The following is a 25,343-nucleotide window of genomic DNA, read 5'->3' as shown; positions in this document are numbered from 1 at the left end:
AGGTGTATGAAAAATAACTAAGGCTGTGATATTGTGGCATTTTAACATTGTGTACATACTGACTCTGGTGTTAAAATTCTTTTAGGTTTAAAGGAGTCTTAAAATTTAATGGTCACAGTTTTAGGCAATGAGAATCTGAAGAGAGGCAAAATATACAGTAAAAAAGGATATATCGGCTATGAACAGAGAAAATAAAGGGGAATTCTAAGCAAATATTACAGGAAGAATAATCGATGCTCGAATGAGAACAGATCGCCATTAATCATCTCTGTGACAGTGAAAGGCATGCACTTCTTGTATGTATAAATAATGAACTAATTATTTTTATAATTCATTAGAAAATGTATTAGCAAAACAATACTTATGATATTACTTTCGTGTATTATTCATCGTGGTTATTTAATGAAATTTTAAATTTCATTAGAAATTCTAATTTATAAAAACTCTAAATAAGTGGGTTTATAACGATTTTTATTTTTACTTGAAACTATTATAAGACGTGTAATAGATCACGATTAAGCTCTTTTCTAGCTAGTACTAGAATTTGCGGTTCACTCTGTAACTACTTGCTTTAGAACGCGTTTTAATATTCATATGTAATCATAATGATTTTGAAGCAAAATACCCTTTTATTTTCGCAAGATTTATATGATATATTTATCACTAATAGTTTTCAATTGCATATTTTATCAATTAATCATTGATTTTAGGAAGCCTATAATTCCTTTTAACTAAAACAAACCACCATTGCCTTTTATATATTAGTTAGTGTCCAAACTTTCTCTATTACTGCGAATAATTCTTAGGATTTTTGAAAGATTTACTGCAAATAATTAATTTCAGAAATCCCTTATGCCGAGTTGCTTTCTTTACATTATAATTTTATTAAAATGGACAATATAGAAATGAGCATTTCGTAGCATTATACTAAATGCATAATAGAAGTCAAAAACAGAACTTAAATATATTATTGGGATTTAGAACAAACGTTAAGCATAGGAAGAAAGAAATATTCATTTTGTTAATAATACACAAATACAAAACAAAATAACTCTATGTCAGGACATAAAATATAGTATTAAATGTTTTTTAATTCCAGAATGTTGCAAATATTCATAAAAAAATTGTAGACGCATTTTACTTGAAATTATATCAGCTAAACAGATTTTTAAAGTTGCTATCAATGCCATCTGTCACCACTCATCATCACCTTGCTGACGATAACTGGTTTAGTGTCGCATTAGGAAGGCGCAGTAAATTAAGATATATTAAGTACTAAATGAAACATAAACGTATAATGGCGGTGCAGTAATTTAAGACATATTATTAAGTAAAATTAAACTCATACCGATATTCATAAAGAAGTTGATGGCTATCGGTATCCCAAGTGTGATCTAAGAACTGATGGTCATTGTAGTTAAACAAGTAAGATACAGATGAGAGCAAGGTTGTGAGTTTAGATACAATCGTACTTTTAAATTAAATTAAACGAAAACAGTGCCCATCAAGTTGGTGATTACCTGGTGATCAAAGGGTTACCATTTGTTAAGTCATTAGAACTATTTAATTGTAAGATCACGTCATTTTTTCTCTTTTTGGCGCCTTGCATGGCGCAGATGTTCATTACAGCAACCCTGTAAACGCTTACTCAGTTTTTTTTATTGCTGTTGTTGTTAGTAGTAAGTCATCGCTTGAAAGATGACACGCATTTGATTAAAGTTGTCGAATAAAATGTTTAGTATAGTACACTTCTAGTTAATTTGAAATTGTTGTATAACAACGCACGCATCGCATGAACACTTTATGGCCCGCCGAGCCACAGGTAAAAGATATCGTTGCTAAAATTAACCTTTTAGAACATTTGGAATACTTTCGTTTCGTTGTACTACGCATAACTTCATATAGAGAGTTTGAAATGCTTTCGTTTTCGTGTGGATTACGCAATTAAGGTTGGATACTCTGTCATCGTTCATTTCCGGTGTTGCTGTCGAGAAATCTGCAATCACGGTAAGTGATAAATTATTTATTTGTTCATGATGAGTGAATTGAAAGCGATTAAAGCTAACAAAAAGAGTTTAAAATGCAGTATCATAAAGTTTGAAAATAAGGTAAATTTTACAGTGGATGAAGCAGATATTTCCTTATTGGATTTATACGAAACAAAAATATTAGAATTTAAAAAGGAATTAAGTAACATTTTCGATTCTTTATTTGCACATTGTGAGGAAAAGGACACTGACAAATTCATTAAGGAAAAGGAAAATGTAGTAGATAATCTTGATGAAATTCATTTGAAAATTAAAAGAAAAATTTCTGAGATCAGTTCTCAAAGGAATAGTTGTTCAAATGAAAACGGTTCGAGATAAGACATAATTGTTTCGGATATAAAATTGCCTAAATTGTCTCTTCCAATATTTAGTGGGAAAATTGAAGAATTGATTGAATTTGAGGATTTTTTTCCGCAGCTTTGCATAAAAATAGCAAATTAACTAATGCGCAAAAATTGCAATATTTAAAGAGTTCGTGTAAAGCAGACGCTTTAAGTATTATTCAGTCCATTCCAATTTCAGATTCGAATTATGACATAGCATGGAATCTGTTGGTTGAGCGCTATTGCAACAAAAAAGATTTGATCAATTCTATCATAAAGAAATTAATTTCTATACTTCAAACGAGTCATTCTACTTCGTCGCTTTTAAAATTTATGGATAAGGTGCATGAATGTTTACGATCCTTGGAAGCATTGGAGCAAAAGGTAGAAGAATTTTCAGACACGTTAATTGTTTATTTATTAGTTGAAAAGTTGGATAGAAATACTCGGTGTTGGTGGGAAAGGTCACTTAAAAAAGACAAAATAGGAACAGTTAAACAACTGACATGTTTTTTGAAGGAACACGCTCGCACCGTATCACATTACAAACCACCGCATAGGGAATCGAAACGTTCTTTTAATACCAAAGCTCTTACATCACTTTCGAAAAATTCAAAAAATTATCCTTATTGTAAAAATAATAATTTATTGTTGAAATGTGCGCAATTCTTAAATCTAACAGTCAAGAAAGAAACGATTTGAATTTGTTAAGACAAAAAAAAAAAAAAAACCTGTGTTTCAATTGTTTTTTCTTCGGTCCACACAATCAAGGACTGTAAAAGTTCTAATACATGCAGAAAATGTCAGAAATTTCACAATTCGCTCTTACATTTTGATCGAAATGAACATTTCGATAGAGCAAATGACACATCGAATTAAATCGCAAACAAGACTAATAAATTTAGCAGTAATATTTCTCCAAATGCTGATACATTTACTCCAATGGCAAGCAGCCAAAAGGTTAGTGACACTAATGAAACCAACCAAGCAAAGTCCATTAACGGTACTGCACTGACTATTTCCAGTTCTTTTAATAAACAAGTTCTACTTTCAACTGCAATTATTTTCGTTTCGTTTCGCTTCGTTATGGAAAATTTATCTCGCTGAGAACCTTGCTGGATTCCGGTTCTCAAAATAATATCATTACTAAAGAAGGTGCTGAGTTATTGAATTTGAAGAAAAGAAAAATAAACGCTTCTATTTCAGGTATGAATGGTACAGTTATGGGTGTTAAGAAAAAAGCTATAGCAACCATCGCTAAGGCTACTAGAGATTTTATTCGTACCTTGCAATTTTTTGTTGTTCCAAAAATAACTCGCGTAACGCCTGCTAGATATATAAACATTCCTGATGTTAAGCAGTTGCAACTCATTGGTTTAGCTGATCTAGAGTTTTATAAACCTGGTCAAATACATGTTTTATTATCAAACGAAATATTTTTTGATTTACTGGGAACAAATAGAATAAATATGCAAGACCTGATTCTCCATCAGTCAGTTTTTGGATACATCGTTAGCGGGTCAGTACGCATGCCGCAGCAAGGCAGTGTTGATAATTATTGTGGGTTTGTGGAAAATGGGGATAATTTATCTGACAACATGAGAAGGTTTTGGGAGATTGAAGTTATTAATGAAGCAAAAAAAATGAAAAGTCAGGAAGAGGAATTTTGTGAATAGCACTTTCTTCGTACACACAGGAGGCAAGATGACGGCAGATATGTAGTGGAAATGTCAATTAAGGAGGAAGTGCTTAATTGACACGCTAATTAAAATTAGCTTAATTAAAACGCTAGCAAAAGACTGACTTATCTACTTAAACGCTTCACTCGCAACCCCATTCCTCACCATGGGGTTTTCAGGCCCGAGAAACCTAGCACTAAACTTAGGGTAGTGTTCGATGCCACTGCTTCTACGACTACTGAAATTTCGTTAAACGATATTCTACTGAATGGAGGGTTAGTTCAAGACGAACTATTTGATATTATTTTCAGATTTCGAACGCATAAAATTGCCTTCACAGCAGACATTGTAAAAATGTATCGTCAGATTTTTATTAAAGAACATCAAAGTGATTTATTACGCATCTTATGGAAGAGTAGTGAAGAAAAACCAATTAAGGTCTATAGACTGAAGACTATAACTTACGGTACTTCCAAGGCACCATATCTAGCAACACGCACACTTAATCAATTAGCAAAGGACGAGAAAAAGAATTTCGTTAGCAGCGCCAATAGTACAAAGGGATTTTCACGTCGATGACGTACTCACAGGAGCCCATACTCTATTAGAGGCTAAAGAATTACAATCGCAATTGATTAACATATTATCACGAGGAGGAATGCGTCTGCACAGATGGTGTGCTAATCATCCTGATCTTTTGCAGTTTCCGGATGGACAAGAGGAATATTCTTTCAGTAATTTCGATGACGATCAGTGCATCAAAACTTTGGGATTATTATGGAATCCAAAGATAGATTGTTTTTCGTACAAATCAACGATCAAGAAACCAACTACTTACACAGAGAGAACAGTGTTGTCTGATATTGCTCGCATTTATGATCCATCAGGACTGCTTGGTCCAGGGATAACAAAAGCAAAAATCTTCATCCAAAGACTTTGGTTATTGAAGCTTGATTGGAACGATCACTACCCGAAAGGATAATTAAAGAGTGGCAACTTTTTATTGATTCAATGCAATCTATCAACAATTTGCAAGTCAGTAGATATGTTTTACAGGGTAGTTTTTCTGAGATACAAATTCATGGATTTTCAGATGCATCAGAACATGCATACGGAGTAGCCATCTATTTACGCTGTAGAAGTGACAATAATTTATCTTCACATTTGCTTTGCAGCAAGTCCAGAGTAGCTCCACTAAAACCGTTGACAGTACCTCGACTGGAACTCTGAGCAGCTGTACTGCTAGCACAGCTTGTTGCAAAGGTGGTGCCTTTATTGAAATTGGACATCAGTAAAATATGTCTGTGGTGTGACTCAACCATAGTGTTAGCATGATTTCAGAATCCTCCGCATGTACTAAACACTTTTGTTGCTAATCGAGTGTTGCAGATCCAAGAGCTAACACAGACATGCCAGTGGAATTATATGCGTTCAGAGGAGAACTCAGCAGACCTTATTTCCCGAGGATTGAATTTTGACAAGCTGCATGATGCTGATCTGTGATGGAAAGGTCCTCCATTCTTGAGTGAAGGTGTCATACCTAACAAGAACATTGACTTCGAACAATTAGAAAAAACAGAGACATTTTCTAATGAACTGAGAAAAAGAACTGACATTGCTTGTTTATGCACTTTGCCTTCAAAATTTATTGATAACGTCCTAGATATCACTAACAATTACTTAAAATTATTACGTATTGTTAATTATATTTTCAGGTTCATTTGGAACTCTAGGTGTGCAAAACAGAAAGGAGTACAAAGAAGAACAGGAGGGGTAAGTTCAAAGGACTTGAATGAGGCAGAATCCTTTTTAGTAAGAGAGGTTAAAAAATGTAGTTTTTATTTAGATTACAACTCCCTCGCACAAGATAAACCCATTAATAATAAAAGTCATTTACGTTCTTTGAACCCTTTTTTGGATGCAAATAATGTAATGAGAGTAGGAGGCCGATTACAAGGGGCCAGTGTAATATTTTCACAAAAACATCAAATAATTTTGCTTGTTAAATGCAACCTAACTAAGCTGATTGCTGCGCATTATCATCGGAAATATTTACACGTAGGTTCACAAGCATTATTGTGTTTAATGAGACAGAAAGTTTGGCCATTACAAGGTAGGAATTTAACTAGAAACATTACCCATGAATGTATAATTTATAGTAAAAATAAACCAGTCACTATCGAAGAAATTATGGGGTCATTACCTGCAGAGCGCATAAATCCGAGCTCACCCTTTAATCATGTCGGCACCAATTTTTGCGGTCCATTTTTTATTAGGTACAAGGGACAGAGGAAAGGAACTCTCCATAAGGTATATTTAGCTCTTTTCATTTGCTTATAACAAAGAAAGTGCATCTCGAAGAGATTTATTGCTAGGCGCGGAAAATGCTCAATCATTTTCTCAGACAACGCAAAAAACTTCATTGGCGCAAATGCCGAATTGCAAAGAATTATAGAAATCCTGACAAAAAATTAGCAGATTATTTAGGTGAAGAAGGAATAGTATGGAAGTTTATTCCCCCACGGACACCCAATTTCGGTGGACTATGGGAATCGAATAAAATCCGTGAAATATCACTTGAAGCGGATTGTAGGTAATGCAAGGTTATTAACTTCCGAGGAGTTATTAACTGTAGTAACTCAGATAGAGTCTGTTTTAATTTCTCGCCCTATTACTCCCTTATCTTCCGATGTAAATGATTTAGAGGCCTTAACACCAGGCCATTTTCTCATTGGAAGACCCTTGAATGCTATAGTAGAACCCGAATTAATTGATATACCTAAAAACAGACTCTCACGAACTACCAGATTTGTCCAGTTGATATGGAATCGTTAGCATAGGGACTCTTTAAACACACTATAACAACGTTCAAAATGGGAGGTAGAACAAACGAATATTAACATAGGTATGCTAGTACTAGTTAAGGAGGATGAGCTTCCTGTCTGTAGATGGGTGTTAGGGCGCATTACAAGACTTTTTCCTGAAGTTGACGATAAGGTTAGAGTAGTAGAAATACAAACAGCAAAGGGCATCATTAAGACAGCAAAGGAATTACAAAAATTGCAATTTTACCCCAAGAAGAGGCTTCCTAAGTTAGTTAAGTGTTAGCTTATTATTATAAAACTTGTATTAAAATTGTATGGTGTATAAAATTGTGTATTCAAAATTGAATATTATTATATTGAATTAAGAGATGTTATTCGTATTGCTTTATTGTATAAAATTGTAATTGTACAATTTTGTGGGTTATTATGAGTATTATCGCACGAAATTATTGAAGTAACCCTTCAATGCCGGGGGGTATGTTAACCCCTTCGAGCCGGGTAGCGAAAACGCGCGCTTATCGCGGAGGCCGGCAGTGTCTTCCGCGAGCGTCTCTCCAGGGCCGGGAGCATTTTTGCTACTAAGCCTAAATCCATGAAATTTCCGAAGTATCAACGCATTGTTTAATAATGCTCTATAGAGTATTTAAACGGTTTATGCTTTATAGATATTTTTATATATATACTTTAATTACCTTATTTCTTGTCTAAATGCATATTTTACACATTTTATTTTAATTACTCACCATTTTATGACTTTTAACATTATACATCTGAAAACTAAATATACTCGTATTACTTAAAATTCTCTTTTCGTATGAAAAATTTTAAAACAGGGATCTACACACAGTCCTACGTTACATTCCTTGAACTCGTAATAACTTATTTGCCGTTTTGGAGGATTTTTCCGGGAATGTGAACAAACGAAGCATCGTCGTCTCATTTTCTTATCAGTCTCTTCTGAACAAAGTTTTGGAAAATGTCTTTCAGTTAATCTTTATGAATCAGTATCTGAAATATTTTGCATCATTTCTGCTATTTCATGCTCTGATAAACATTTTCGACGCTTCGACATTGAAACGGTAAAAACAGAAAGAATTCACGTCTAACAAGATCTAATTATTTTCTAAAAACTGAACTATAAACCGAAATACTCAACGCTTTAGCGCATATAAAACTTCTACTTACAATAAACAACTACCACGTGCGAATAAAGTGCGATTTAAAGAGACGTCATAAATCACGCCAGTCGGAAACATTTAGTTCCCCGTTTGTTTATATAATCAAAAATACGTGTATGTGAGTCATGCTTCTCTCATTTCGAGTAGAAGCTCTAATGTACATGTATCTGAAATCATATGGGCATACAGTGCCATCATGTGGCAGAAATTATAGTTTGAAAAACGTTTCTAGGTACTGGCACAAATACGTGACATTCGGTAGAAAACGCAACATTGCTTTGGCACGCCTGCGTGTCGGCCGGTAGATAAGTGCGTTCGTTGCTGGCACGTATACGTGACAGTCGGCGCGAAGGGGTTAAGTCATTAGGACTATTTAACTGTAAGATCACGTCATTTTTTCTCTTCTTGGCGTCTTGCATGGCGCAGATGTTCATTACAGCAACCCTGTAAACGCTTACTCAGTTTTTTTACTGCTGTTGTTGTTAGTAGTAAGTCATCGCTTGAAAGATGGCACGCATTTGATTAAAGTTGTCGAATAAAATGTTTAGTACAGTCCACTTCTAGTTAATTTGAAATTGTTGTATAACAACGCACGCATCGCATGAACACCATTTACTTGTGATAACACCGTAAATCACCAATGTGGGACGACACACTAAAGTTTTAAGGATTTTTTAAACAGAACTAAAGTGAAGTGCATGATACACAAGTGTCCGCCATATTAGTCATCAGTAATCCATAGGCTGATAGTCATTGATACCCGGATCGATGTACCAAATTTAAATAGATTGCTAAGGTAAAATTATACCAAAGGACACCAATGACCATGACCTACAAAGCACTGCTTACATGCAACCGTAAAACTTGCCCGGTGTTATGGAGCAGTATCCTATTTCGTGCGATTACAATATTTGCTAAACAAAGGGGATGATAAATGCATAAAAACGTAGTAAAACGTAACTTTCCAATAACTTTGGGCTCCTCTAAGGATATTTCTGTTATTAAAACTAGCTCTGTTTACAATGTATGGCAGTGTTAAAATGGTGATACGTACAAGCTAAGGTTATTAGTTTGTCTTTACAGATATATTCTTAGTAAAATTTCTAAATGGAAAGAAGAAAAGATAGTATGAGGAAAGCAATCAAATCACAAAGTTATGGAAAATAAGATATTATTTAAATGTTATTTATTTTAGATTTTGTTAGTAATTTTAAATGATTTGTTTAAATAATTTGTTATTTTCTTAGGCATTGCTACTAATCAATCATTTCTTAGAGTCGTGCTGGGAACAGAACAGATGCAAGTAGAGATTGAGATCATAATCTCTTCTTGCATATGTTCTGTTCCCAGCACTACCGAAAGATATCATCAAAACTGCCCTTGTGGCAGTCTATATGGGGCGCCGATCTTTCTGTGTTCTTCAGTCCTATCATATAGCAAGGCTCTAAATCAGCGTTTTTTGATTAGAATGTTCTGCTGATCAGCTCACTCTTATCCCATTATAAAGCAATCTTTTAGCATATGTTAATACCGGTATATTTTTATTTTGAAAATACAATTAATTAGAACTAACTAATTTAAATATTATATTAGTGTTAGGTAATTAAGTTAGTGGAAGAAACTTTATGCTTATTTTTTATGATTAATATGTTTGATAAGCTTTCAGATTGTGGCATAATGACTCTGGCATATTTGGAATTATATTGGTAAGAAGCACCATTTTCTCAGTGTTGTAAATCCCTCTTTTGCAGCGTGAAAAATCATAAAATGACAGTTAGGGAAAAAAAGTGACAGATGATTGTTATGTGTAATTTTCAAAATCTGACATTTTCAGCTACAGTGTCATATCAGCAAATGATTTAAATTTTATCTTTTGTCTTTTTTTTTAAATCTAGGAGGGCCAAGGAACCCTTTTGTCCGCGATTACATATTGAGAAATTTTAAGTGTTTGATTCACATTAATCACATCCCTAACATCTATATTAACTATCCAACTTATGTTGGCTGGTGTTTTTTAATGAGCAATGACTGCATGCCATTTTATAACACTGCCAATTTGCACTTGCCGTAACACTGTACGCAATTGCTCCAAAATTAGGTGCCCGGATTTCATTTTCTGTGAGTGTATATACAGGATCCGTCAGAAAAATGTGTATAAATTTTAATGAAAGAGATTTCTTTATTAAGAGTTAGTAGGAACTTTTAAAAGTTAATGTAATCATATATATCCTAGGTTTGGTTATATCAGGTTTAATACAATTTTCCTGCACCTGTATAGTGAAAGGATAGTACACATACCTGTCCAGTATTAAAAGTGTCAGAGCAGTGGCAGACAAACACATATCATAACAGCTAGTGATTATCTAAACAACATAGGTCAATGTATTCGCCGGGATTGCTGCAGATTTCGCTGTAATTTCTTCACGGAGGACCACCTCCAGAATTTCCTATTATCCGGCCAAGATCACTATTATAAATCATTCGTCACATATTAAAGTTCTGAGAATACCAACATGTGTTAAGAAAGGTCATACTACATTTTGTATAAACATGTCAACCGAAATTCTTAACGAAGACGTATATACCATCTGTTGAATTATGTATATATTTTTCTATTTTGTTTTATTATTTTACCAGTTTTAGATATTCTGTCGTGTTATAAACTTTCGTTAAACACTAAAAAAAAAAAAAGAAGAAGAAAAAAAATCTTTTATTTATCTCAGTACAAGGTTCTATTTTGATAACAAATAAAATAAAGGATTATAGCAAGGGCAATTCGCCAAAGCAGGAATTTTAACGGGCTGAAAAGCTGGATTTTAAATCAGAAATATTTCATACATTCTAGACTAGAAAATACAATGTATTAGGTACATGTATCTCTTAAGATCAATGCAAAAAAAGATCCCATATTGAAAGCTTCAAATCCTCTCTCACGTAGCTGGAAAGATGCATAGCCACTGACTTACATTAGATTGCGGCACTGTGATGAATGAAAGCAAAATCCCGTTTGAAGATTTAAGCCTTGATAGCGGAAATATATCTTGTTCTGCCGAAACGTCCAATCTCTTTGTGCTTGTTGTTTTCATTATAACGCCTGTAAAAATGTAAATATCAGAAAATAGATGATTGTACTGTCTAAGCCAGGGATGGGCAAACGTTTTCGGTCGCGGGCCAAAAATCGAAAAATAAAAACGTTTGGCAGACCAAGATAAATTTTTGTAAAATTTTAAAAACAATATACAAGTATTAAAATTTAAATATGTTAATGGGATGAATGAAATTGCGATTTCATTTTTAAAAGTTCCTTATATTGAGGTTCGAAGTAAGATGTACTGATTCTAAGGAACGAGGCTAAATAGTCATCTGTCAGTCTACTTCTGAAATAATTCTTTCTAAGGTTCATAGATGAAGCACTTGTTCACATATATAAGATATAGCAAACAAAGCACTGGTTTTCTGGGCGTAAGCTATTAAATTTGGGAAACTTACTTTCTGTAATGATTTGTAAAGCTCTAACTTTGACATATTTAGAAACAACTGCTTGAGATGATTGTTAGACTGCAACTCAATTAATTCAAGCTGCAAATCTGAACACACTGCTTCACGATTTATGTTGAAAGGCACAGCAAAAATATCCACTTCTGTTTGAGTGGCACTCAAATCTTGAGATTGAATACTACTTATCATCTTGAAAAAATTGTCGGCCTGATAATGTTTTACAAAGACTTTCTGCATTTTGTTTTCTTTCATATTCGGATACCGCTTAGTAACTGGAATTCTTATGCTTAGATGTGAAATGACGGGAAGTGTTATATTCTTTGAAGACTGCTACAGCTTCATTGCAGATGAGACACACTGTTTTATCTTTTACAACCGTAAAAAATGTTTCCAAGTCCATGAGGATCGCGTTCTGAGCCGCCACTTTCGTCATGCTTGGCATCTCAAGTAAGTTTCCAGATCTCAATCCTTGTGATTATTGGTTGTAGGGTTACATGAAATCGCAAGACTACCGCAATCGTCTGACCTTATTAGGCATGCTAAAAGACAACATCCGAAGGCAGTTTCTCACCATACCTACAGATATGCTGTACAGTGCTGTTCGCAACATTATCCTTCGAGTACAGGTATTGTTGATTAATGACGGCTGACATGCTGAACGTTTGTTATAAAGAAGCCTTTTCTAAAAATAAATTGTTATGCTAATTATTGCTTTTGTTATCATATGAAGCGCCATCTGTTGACCATGTTAAGCCCTTTTTTGCTTTCAATAAAACCGTCCTGACATTTCATGCATGCGTGTCAATTTTTATCGCTCTTCCCACATTATACAGTGTATTAATGAATTTTAAAATTTAAAGAACTTTGGGGTCCCCGGTAGTTAGGACAAGCCAATCTAACCAAATATGAGAACAAAACAAACGTCTTTAAATATCATAAACAAAACGTCAGTTTTTTTTATTGGGGCTATCGCGTTATCATAGCAGTTTCTCAGATTGTACAAAAAGCAGTTTTTATGGTAACAAAGGGAACTTGGTGATTATATTGCTGCTTGCGCAAGGGTTCGAATAGATTGAATGCCCTACGAAACGATGATAGACTGATAAAATTCATTTCACCAAAAGAAAAAATTCACAGTTCTGGAAATTTCTACGAAACTGCTCGCGCCGGTTAGTACAATCATTCAAACTACTAAGAAAGTTAAACACAACGCAGTGCAAAGCACATGTAAAGAGCAAAGTTGTCTCAATAATACAAACTCACGCTGAATTAAGCAACTAATGAAAATAAATGCTCTCTCAGGTCCTATACAGTTTTCCACCGGCCACTGAGAGATTTCTAGTAATTTCCATTGCGCCGAAGTTACTGTAAGGCATATACAATCAATGTTACATTTAAGAGCATGATACGTTTACAGTCGTATTTGGAATTAATTACAGTATCAATTATACTGTAATATAAGTGTACAGGGACTGGACCGAAATGTCTCCAAATGGTCGCTACGTTTGGAGACTTTCGTTGATTTATCACCAAATTTCTCTACAAAAATTAGTCGCCAAAACAGTTTTGGGATTGGCGATATCTCCCCAGTTTAGAGCTATAACCATTTAGTCAATTTTAAATAGACTTGTCTCGGGATTCTTGTTCTTTCGGCACAGCTTCGTCTCTTTCAAGCATTTCATGTTATATTATAGAAAAAATAATACAATTTCACGTAAAATTTATTTACACATGTACAAAATTTGTAACAATGTCGGATTTTATTAACGAATATAACAGATAAAAGGACATGTTTCAGATATATTTTAAGTTGATATCAAGCAATCCGAACAAACCTGGAATTATTCATATTGTTTACAGGGCTGTATGATTAAATTTTGCATAAAGGATGTACACAACTTTAAATAAAATTTAAAGTAATGTAATAGTAACATAGGAAAAAACGATGAAAGATTCTTTCCTCGGAGAAAACGATGTAATAGTAACATAGGAAAACTACAGTTCCAGGTCTTAAAACCCATTTTATAAACCATCGAGCCACCCAGACGGTATAGTGGTTAGGGATGACTACTGCGATACCGAAGGGCCCGGGTTCGAATCCCGGAGAAAGCATAGATGTTTGTAAATGTATAGCGTCTGTGTGGCTTTGGGACACTCTAAATATTCGCCGAGCTGAAAGTCCTCGCAAGAGATTGGTGTTAGGGGAAGAGGGATTAGAGGTCCTCCGCCCGACCTTACGGGGTGCTCTCCTTCAAAATTGGGAGTAGAATTAAGAAAAGTCTTACTGTCATATGTATGGTACTCAAGTTTCTTTCCAACGACAGGCGCAATCTTGTTCCCCTTGTCACGATGAATTTCGTGGACTTGTTCTGATGTCACTTGTCACTATCAGGCGAGTGAGATAAGTCACATCCCACACAACACAAACCAGTGATTTGCCTATTTATGAGAACGCTGTTGAAATACAAATATTAATTATTTCCTGCTAGAAGCAGAAAAGCATTTTTGTTAAAATCATACAAATTGAGCCAAGAATTATCCACATAATTAATATCATTTATACGGTCTACATATAAATAAACTCATTTTGCTATTCTGTGTTATCTTTTCGCTCAGACTTAAGTTATTCATAATACGGCTGCAAAGATTTATGACAATGCTCGTACGAAATCGCTTGAAAATGAAGGAGACAACAATTCTACATCTTAGCCTTCAATATAAGCCTAGCTTATACATGCAGCTGCTTGATTGGTATAACTAAACTTCGAAATCATGTTGAATTCGTAGACATCGTAGAACTCATCTTTTGAAATAGTATTAAAGTTTGGGGTTAGAGGTTTCTCAATCTTCAGTGCTATTAAAATAATGGCCCCAGAGAAGATTTCTATTTTAGGAACAGAAAACATTCCGCAGTTGTCAAATCTGGGGAACAACAGAGGTGAATTAGGAATGAGACTCTTTTCTTTGATAGATACTAACTAGTACAACAAAAACATTTAATTCGATTAAGCCTCTTGTGGTCTAACAGGCAGCATTTCTGCAGACTTCTGTCCATTACGTCTTCAGAAATTCTGGAGTTCTTAAAGTTTTCTTTCAGAAAACAAATTCCTCGTAAGCTACCCCATTTCCAGTCAAGAAAGGTCACTAATGTGGACTTGAATCAGTATTTCTGAAAAAGAAGATTTTGTGGCTGTGCTGAATATTTTCCAACCCAGGCAGATAAATACCGCATTGCCGCCAAATCATGAAGCAAATCTAACTTTATCTCAAGCCCCAATACATTTTAAACTAATCAGTGTAGTAGTTTCAATCAAACGTTTCGTTTCCATTTGGATAAAAATTATTTGTTTAGCTTACGAATCCATGAGAGATTGTATTCACATGATCAAATAAACATTTAACTCCATATAAAATTCAGTTCATAAGCATACTCTATTTCAGGAAAAGCAAATCTAGGTACTAGAGTAATGTTATGAATAATCGTATTGCAGATTTTGTGAATTTCGCCCATTACGTATTCAATCAATCCTTTGAAAATAAACCTTTCAGTGTAATGATCTATTTCCCATTTTTCATTGCATTTTTCTTTAGAAATCCATTTTCATCTAGTAGTTTTTTTTTCTTTTAAGCAATTTTTCCAGGTGCTTTCAAGAAGACTGTGAGAGTTTCTTTGGTTACTTCAGGCATTTTTTGCATTTTGATCTTGATCCAAAGTGTGAATTCCCTTCTAGTATTAAGATGAAGATTATCTGCAAGTTTTGCATGCATCAAAAACTATTAAAATTTGAGAACTCATATAGACAAAATGTTGAACCTCGTTATAACAAACTAAGGAAACGAAAGTCTGCTTCACTGTAACCGGTGGTATGCGATATTCTATCCGATAAATAAAAGTGGAATGTCTCACAGAAGCATATAAAAATTCAACAAAGAATCACGAAAATTATAATTCATTGGCGTTATCACATCTAGCTAAAAAAGTGCATAAAAATCTAAAAAAAGAACCATAAAAATCTGAAAGGTTTCAGATTTTAAATCACATCCAAAGAGGCGTTTTTTTAACGTTTTGTGTGTTATCTTTAATTATTTATTATCATGCTCTTTGCGCTTAAGCCATAAAATTCAATTCAACAGCAATGTCGAAAACAATTTAAAATGAGCATATCTTTAGAATTTTCCATACACAGTTCCGCGCGCTAGAGATAAAAATGTTTTTTTCCCCTCCCGTAGAGTGCTGCCAGTGCTCACTTATAAATCGTTGAGTTTGTTAATCAAAAATTCGTCAAAGGTTTGAAAAACATCAAATCGATAATAAAACAAATTCCAAATTTCAAATTTGGTCTTCCAGATGCCCATATTCGCAGTGTGGTGTCATTCAAAATTTGGTGGCTCTAGGTACCGTTGTTTTATCACAAGGTACATACATACATTTATGCAGATTCTTCATTATTTAATTTCTTCAAATATAATACAGGGTGGTAGTATTTGGTGGCAACAGATTGGAAAATGAAAAAGACATTCAGAGTGATTCAACGCAAAACGAAAATAAAGAGTCAAATTAATATTTAATTAATATTATTATTATTACGCAATTATTAAATTTGCTGTTCGTTCATTTTAAAAAGAATCTTTAATTTTCTGCTGCCGTGATTCAGATTGCAGGAATGTTTTATCCATATTTTTGTCTCAAAACTAAAAGAGTTTCACTAGTTTCAATTCTGCAGTTTGTATGAATAAAACGTGATGACACACAACAGCCTTTGGCATCTAATTTGGTCAGGGAGTTCACCATTGCTTTTCTTGAACATATTCAACAGCATCTAATAAAGAATCTTCGACGTCATCATTTTTATTTTATCACAATGCCTTCATCACTTTGATCTTCACATGTAACAACATTAGCAAAATATGTCTGGAAAAAGTACATATCCTAGTCTAGAGATATGAAAATGCTAATTTTGTCTAGCCACTTAGCCGTAGGCAAATCCTCATTTCTTTCTTCGTCTTCAACTAGAAGACCTTGCTAGACTATTACACCGAAAACAATTTCGGATATTTAATTCTGCAATAAGTCATTTTCTAGCATGAACATTCCATTAAGAATTGAAAGTTAAAATCTGTAGGTTTATCGAATTTATCCAAAATGCTTAACGCGCTGCTTATGGTAATAACTCTTCAAATTCCTGATGAGAAATTTGCCTATAGAAGTTGCATTCGGCCACAAAAACAAAATGCCTTCTATTTTCTGACATTTGTGCGTGAAATACAGTGTTTAATAACGATTAAAACTTTTCTCATTTTGGGTAAAAAGTTCGGGCACTTTTTAAAGCATCTTGGATTTTGAGATTTTGCAACCACTAAAAGCCAAAGACACGCAGCAACACTCATATTAGCACTCACAAGTCCTGTGATACGCACTTTTTTATTTTCTGCCAACACATCCTTGATTTTTAAATTTAAATCTTTGGATTGGTATCGTCTTGTAGTCCATTTATTTCTCTTGGTACTGGAGATAAATATCATTCTAAATATAAATATTTATTCATTTCTCGATATTTAATTTTGATATGCTGCCACCCAACCGATATAGCGGTTAGTGACTGAAACGCCGTCGCATGGACCCCCGACCTAAGGTTCTACACCATGCCCATGCGACGAGAAAGATTCTACCATCCACCGCCGGCGGCATTCACTGAATCAATGATAGTAATATTACAATGTTACAATTGACAATGTCATCTATACAATAATTGTTACATAATAATCAGTATGAAAAATAAATATACAATCAATTAATCATTGCATTGTCATGGATAGGCTCTATATTGTGGAGAATGGAACTTACATATTAACCAGTTTCTAAATCTATGTCTTCTTCAATACGTCATAACTTCATATTCTTATCAGTTACACACCTAATGATATGTGTCCGTATTATTGTTGCCTTTATCCACAAAGTAGGCCAGTCAAATCAATTCAAGCAGTTGATATGTATATGATGTTTTGTAGACTATTCTATGTTCATATAAATTGGATTCTAAGTCAGCGTTTGATAAATTTGAAGTACACTTTTGTTAAGTTCATTGTTCACGTAAATACTACTTGTCCACTTCGATGCATCATAACTTCGTATCCTTAACAGTTTGCGCACCTCATTATATGTGTCCATAGCAATTTGCACACTGTATCGCAGTTATTGTAATAACAATGTGTTCATTGTAATATGTACACTATTTTACAGAAAGCAAATGTTTTGTAAATAATAACTTGGCTCTCAGATGAGGGGTTAGTGACTCTGACTGCTGTAGCGAAGGGCCTGGTTTCGAATTCCAGAGAAGGCATGGTTCTAACTGTCCGTGCCATTCATGGGAGGTAACGGTGGCCGCCTATTAGGTGCTTTCATAATAAAATGCCTACCACTTCCAGCCCTTGTAGCAGCTCAAGGCTAATGCTAATAAATAAAGCACCCGGCCCTTAAAAATATTGATATTATGTATGATTGTTTGAAACTTTGTCTTCAAGAATTCTTGTTCCGCTCCTTAAACCTATTCAATTACCTTTTTGAGCACAAGAAGACGTGCATGGTATTTGTCTAGATACTGGCAAATTACGACGTCTTTCGATTTTTTCGAATCGTGAGATTGCCAACTCAATTATCAACTTTTTATCTTTTATTTAATTTTTTTTCCTACTAGTAAAATAAAATAGTTAATTATGCTTAACTTGTGCTCTATCATGCTCTTTTGAAAGTAAATCCTACATGAAACACAGCGCTGTGTCTCGACATTATAAATTTTGAAAATATTCGTAGCTTGACAGACGTTGAAAATCTGGGAAGTCGCCGAGCTGATTGATTCACGCAAAGAAAATGCGTAATAATGAATGAATAGATAAAAAGGAAAAAAATATAATTTGACTATGAATACACTTTATATATAAAATGCCTAAAACGTTTAGTAGTTTTGGATACTGTCGCTTTTTATTTTCGACATTTTCATTCGCAACATCAGATACCTCATTTTAACTCATTAGTATGATAACTACTTTCAGAATAGTGTCATAAGAACAATGTGTTTGGGAAATCAAAACTCCGTTATCTGCACATTAATGTATTTGATCCGAATAAACTTATTTTGATTCCGAAGACTTCAGCATTTAAGGGGAGAAGCATAGTATCTTTTCTCCTCCACTGAAGAGATGATATCAAAATTGCATGTCAAAATTGCATTGTCTCAGTATCAAAATTGCATGTCAATGCAAATACAAATATTCTGCGTCCGCATAACAATACAAATGTTCTGCGTCACGTTCTTTAACAATGTTGTATCTGAAACAATGAAATTTTCTGCTTTTAGTAATCCAGACTATTACATTTCAGATGGGAAAATTGCATTCCCTTTTATAATCAACTGTTGTAAATATTCCATAATTAATTTTCATACTTCGATTCATACCTTTGTTCGTAACCCGTAAAACATAACAAAGGTTATCTTGTCAGTTCACTTAATTATAAAAATCATAATTATTACTTGATTCATAACCGAGTGATAAATGGTGGCAAGTATTCCAGTCATGACTTTAATGCTAGAAAAATCCTATCAAAATGCTCGATTTTCTTTCTTAAATTTTTAGAATCACCTAAGCCATTTATTCAGCTTCTTTTCGGATGGGCAGCCTAAAATATTCTTAAATCAACGCAGAGTCTGCATTTTCTAATCACCGTCTTAAGAAATAAAATAATCATTACTGATATAATTTTTAACTTTTCCGTACTCTTTTTCAATTAGAAATTCCTCATTCTAAAATAAAATGTTTCTTCATGCAACAGCAGGATCCAATACTAATATTTTTAATGATGCCTATGTCACTTGGCCTACATCATCCTAACAGCATACAAAGCAAATTCTCGCGACAGCTGCAAATCATAATATTTCTAAAGCTTTTGGAAACGTTTTATAAATAATTAGTTATACTCGGATTGACATTTTTGAAGCCAGTCATTGCAGGCGGTAAGTGCTTTGCCTCATTTGCCATACAAACAGAATAAATCTCAACAATAAGATATTCTTTTTTCTGACATGTTCGCCTATATAAAATATGTTTTTTCCTATTTACAGTTGATAAATAGCATTTCTGATTGCCTATCCGCCCCCTTTAATTTAAATTAAATGATGAATATATCAGATTTCGGAGCTGAAGTTGTAGAGGCATTAGGAACAAAGGAACTGTACAGTCATTAGGACATTTCAGAGCAGGAGATGTGAAAAATGAGCAATGCCCTCGCCGGGACTCCAATCACGGACTTCTTGAATACGCGTCGAACATGCTACACTAAGAAGAAGGGAGAAATACCTTATATACTCCCCCTTTTAAAGGGCGACTAGGGTTTTAGGGGATGTAATCGCCAAAGCCCGGTTGTGAAGAATCATCATTCGCCACCTTTTAGTTCGGGCGCCTCTGTAGAGACATTAGGATTTTTCTGAAGCACGAAAGATGTAAAATGAGCGATGCCCTCGCTGGGACTCGAACCACGGACGTCTCGAATACGCGTTGAGCGTGCTGACCACTACACTACGAAGGCATGCTTAGAAGGCGGGAGAAATACTTTATAAAGTTATGTTCAAAGAAGAAGTGGAATTTCCTATTTTGTAATTCTTCGAAATTGCCGCTTTAATTGCTGGCACCAAATGTCTTACTTCGGTGAATTTATCATATCACAATTTAAGAAACATTGCAGGTCATATTTTCATTTTTGTACAAATCACGTAATTATTTTCCAACAAATATGAAAATTCAAATTCTAAGAACGATTTCAAAACCATGCTTTGTCGCTTTATACGATCTGAACTCATTTCCGCTGTTCTGACAAGGAAATTATCAAGTAGAGGTTACAAACAAACAAACAAAAAGCGCGAATAAGAAAAAATATAAAGCAGGGAATGTTTCTTGGATTTAGTGAATGTTTCTTGAACTTAGTGAAACCTAATGAATGTGCCTTGGATTAAGCCTTATATTAATTAGATTAATTATATGAGCGATACTAATAACAAGTATCTTATAACATAAAGTAAATACAAAAATTCAACCCGTGTATATTATGTCAGGGAATGAAATTGTGACATTATAAGCATATAGGTTTAGTATCTCATTGTCTTAAGTTTCATAATGAGATCAATCTGATATCATTCTTCATTAATATTGCTGAAACATTTGCCTAGAACATAATAACCTTTTCAGAAAAAGTTTCTCTCAAGTGCTGAAAATTTTATTATTTAAATGTGCGTCTATTATTAAGACAGAAGAAATGTTACCACATAAAAGAATGCAGAACAATGACTAAAAACAGAAGAATTAGCGGGAACAGAAGACACTTTGTACGTAAGATCATAATTAAGTACTTAACAAATAATTCAATTTTCAAAGGTGTACATGAAAAGGCACTTCAATTTACAGGATATAATCAACATGCTGCACAGCATTTTTTGGGAGATACATTCTTGAACACATATTTCCATCGAACCAATGGGTGTCCGAATGATGCTTGTATTGCATTGTGCACCACAATTTGGTGATATAATCGCTCTCTTGATCGTCACTTAGTGAAGAGATTAAATTCCCAAACGCGATCTGCAAGTGCTTCATTGACGAGCTCTGGAAGGCTGGTCTTCTTACGTTTTGCACTACTTTTAGTTTAAGACAACACAACATTCAAAGTGTTACAATAATGTTGTGTTGCGAAACGGTATTTGAAATCCTCTGAAAGTAGTCAGAGTCATTGTGATGCCCTAAAAGAGCAAATGACGTTGCTGCACGTCGTCATCATAGCAGTGTCTCATTCATTTGTCTGTAATAAACACTACAGACGAACGGCTGTTAATGAAAGGCTTGTCAAACCATTTCGCCCCTCTTGTGGTTCATGTGTCGCTCAAAAATGTTAGAGGTATCCATCCAGTGGCCCTGTCGCCTTTACTCTTCCGCACACCACTCATCATCTATGAACCAAAAGCAATATTCAGCTCTGAAGACAACTGTACCATTTGTCATGCCATTGCGACCATTCACGACGATGGCTTCACTGCTTATGAAGCCTTGGTAAAGAAACCCTATATAAAAAACCTACATAGAACAGTTACCACAAAATTCTCCGTGTCGAAGAAATGTCCTGCGTATTTGTCAGTGGCAATGTTTTTGCTTCTTCATAACATGGTATTTTCCCATAAGTTATTGTAATAAAAACCCGTATCATAGAAGAAACGATGACAAAATTAAGCACGTACTGTTGTTTAAATAGTTTTTTGACCGAATGCATTTTTAAAAAATTGTCTTGAATTATTTTTTACAAACAACAAGTATAAGTAAAATCAACTTTCATAAAATGTTCAGAACTTGGCTTGGTGATTTGAGTTTTTTAAAAAAATTAGATCTAAAATATGTGTTCTTCAATGTATTGAAAACTTGTCTTAAAATTTAAATACCATCGTCAGTTTTTTACCTAGTTTAATAGTTTTACCTAAAATATGAGAAATGTATGCGTGTTATGAATTATTAAAATAATTTACTATAAAAATTAGAAGTACTTTATTTGTAAAAGTTTAATTTTGTGTGATGGACTAGAATAGAGGTGCACTGAATGTAGAGGTCGTGTTGATAATTGATAGCAGGTCTAGAATTCCTCTCCATGAGATTACTGACCATCTAAGAAGTAATGTTTGCCTTTATCGTGACAAGCAATAATGTATGCTTATTGGAAATACTGATCAACTAACAAGTAACGTTTGCTTTTATCGGGACAAGCAACAAAGTAAGCTTGTTGGAAAGCACTTATCATCGAATAGAACTCCTCAATATCCTATAAACTCTTGATATGAGAATACTGAACATTTTTTTCCCTTGTAGGACTCTATGATGTATGATTGAGGCATATTTTGAATGCAGGCAAAATGCATATATTAATCAAAGTTAAGTTTATGGCTAGGTTGTACGCTTTTTAGTACACTGGACCATCAAAGATCTAACAGATCGTTTAATGATCATAAATATTCTATATACAGCAAACGCTGTAACTTACGCTGTAACGCTGAGTGAGCAGCTGATAATTTGAGCATTCTTTCTGTATAGAAACCAGATTTGTGTAAATATGCAAATAATAGCGAAAGTTTCCATTCATCTTTTTCTGTTTATTACAATCATTATATATTTATCTGTGTAATTATGCTCTTGTAGGCATGATGAAAGGATTTTCTGTTTTCAAAAAGAAAAAGAAAAATTATCGTTTCAAATTCTTTTGTTACTTTATCAAAAAGCAATAAGAAAAAATTCCTCTGAAACCCAGCAATCAAAGGTAGAACTAATTCTGTACTAATTTAGATACATTTACTATTAGCCTCAGTAAGTGTGCTTATTTATTCAAGATACGCTCGCAACTTTCTTTTGTAAATAAATAAACAGATTGATAGCGTAACATTTAGCACGAATTCCTTTTCTGTTTTCTTTCGGTTTCCGTTAAATGGAAGATTTGTTATAAAGAGATGAACGGAACGTGCTGACCAAGAATCTTGAAGATGAGAAAAGATGTACTAGTCTCCGGTATTTTAATATTATGTATCCTACCAATATGAATAAATTATTTAAGGAAGTTATAGAGCAAATATATCTGAACAGAAATAAGATTTTAATTTTTAACCGGATTTTAAATATCTATTTGTTCTAATTTTATATAAAATTCGGTTATCCTTATCCACATAAATAATAACAATAAATATTTCCAGACAAAACTTCTTTTTAAAATTTTGATACCAGCGTCAATTATTTACCTATTTTAAAAGTTTTGCTAAAATATGAGAATTGCATGTGTGCTATGAATTATTAAAATAATCTAGTATAAGAAGGAGAAGAAGTTTTGTAAAAGTACTTCTTTCGTGTGATGGACAAGAATATTCAACTTGCAATCTACGCGTCCTTTATTGTTTCGCTATCATTATAAGCATGATGCTTAGCTTTCTTACCTTATAAGGTATTTCTCCCGCCTACGTAGCGTGCCTTCCTGGTGTAGTGGTCTGCACGCTGGGTGCGTATTCCTGAGGTCCGTGGTTCGATTCCCGGCGAAGGTGTTGCTCATTTTTCATCTTTCCTGCTTCCAAAATAACCTAATGACGCAACACTGACGCCCTAACTAAAAAAGATGCCAGATGATGATTATCCACACCCAGGATTTGGCGAGTGGGTTCCCTAATCCACAGTCACCCTTTAAAATGGGGAGTATATAAGGTATTTCTCCCGCCTTCTTACCATGCCTTCGTGGTGTGGTGGTCTGCACACTGGGCGCGTGTTCCAGAGGTTCGTGGTTTGATTCCCTGCGAAGGCGTTCCTCAATTTTATCTTGCCTGCTTCCAAAAAAAATAATGTCTCTACAGTGGCGCAAAAACTAAAAGGGCGGTGAATGGGCGCGTATTCCAGAGGTCCGTGGTTCGATTCCCGGCTAACGCATTGCTTATTTTTCATCACTCCTGCTTCCAAAATACCTAATGTCTCTACAACCTTGTAGGGTTTATATTTATTTTAACTAACATTTATTTTCAGTTTAAACTATCTTTCCTGTCAAGCCTTACTCTTCCCTGGAATTGCTAATGCCAGAGTATGTAAATTTTAGTAGAACGCGCAAGGATTCAAATTATCAGCGGAAGTATTCTGAGTTAAATAGAAAGGAAACGAGTTCGAAAGAGTGCTTTCCTTGCTTCACGAGTGTGGAGGTGGCTATTTATAAATTGAAGAACCACGCGTTTCGGCCTGTGTGCTTGCCTCGGTAAATTGTTAATCTTTCAACGTAATATTCAGAGTTTGCTGAATTATCAGCGGTATTGTAGAACGCGGTGAGGTTAGTTACGTTTAGAGAGCCTCGTAGTTAGTCACTTGTTAGTATCTCTTTTTAGTTTCTTATTTTTATTTTACCCCCGGGTCGGCGTAGTTTGTGAGCGTCAAGAGCACGTATTTGTAACTTCTAAAGTTGAATAAAAGGGATTTAAACCCTTCTCAAGACTTTGGGCTATTTCTAGTTCTCAGCAGTCACTGCTTTGTTGCGTGCAGGTTGGAAGCGCGCAACTTTACATTGGCGCCCGAACAGTTGTCGAACTGAAATGGCCGAAATTCGGATGGAAGCAGCGGGACAACAACAAGAAATGGCAAGCCAATTGGAAGGATTTGGATTCCTGGTCCAGACGTTGAGAGCGTCAATCAAACCAAACGTCAATTTCGACGGAAAAAATTCGGTGGCGATATTTCTAGAAAGCCTCCACAATCACTTTCAGCTCTACCCTGTGCCTGAAAGACAAAAAGTTGCCATCGCCACATCTGCACTAAGAGGACAGGCCGCGCTATAGTGGAAGAGTATAGTCAAATTTTTATTAGGGGAATTCGGAGACCAGACATATACATTTGAAAATTTCAAAAAATCTTTATTAAAGGCCTTCCCCATAGCGAAAGATCGAGCAAGGCTAGAAGCCGAACTATATAGTTTCTATCAACGGAATATAGAAGAGTTGATGGACTTTATTCTGCGAAAAATTAAACTGACGGATATGCTGTATGGGAAGAAACCCGACGCGGAGATTATTGAAATAATTTTACCAAGATTACTAACTACTGTTCAAGATTACTTTGAAATTAGAAACCCAAGCACATTGCAGGAGCTCTTCGAATTGGCGGTCAAGTTTCAAAATCGCAGAATAGTGGAAAAAGCTAGAGGGGCATTGTACTCTCAAAGTATCCGAAGACAATCTTCAAATGAGCAGACCAG

Source organism: Stegodyphus dumicola, chromosome 9, assembly GCF_044657685.1.
Source record: "Stegodyphus dumicola isolate Sdum_Otavi_A_Nest chromosome 9, ASM4465768v1".
Taxonomy (NCBI): domain Eukaryota; kingdom Metazoa; phylum Arthropoda; class Arachnida; order Araneae; family Eresidae; genus Stegodyphus; species Stegodyphus dumicola.
The sequence above is the reverse complement of the archived record's forward strand: the minus strand, read 5'-3'. Positions refer to the sequence as shown.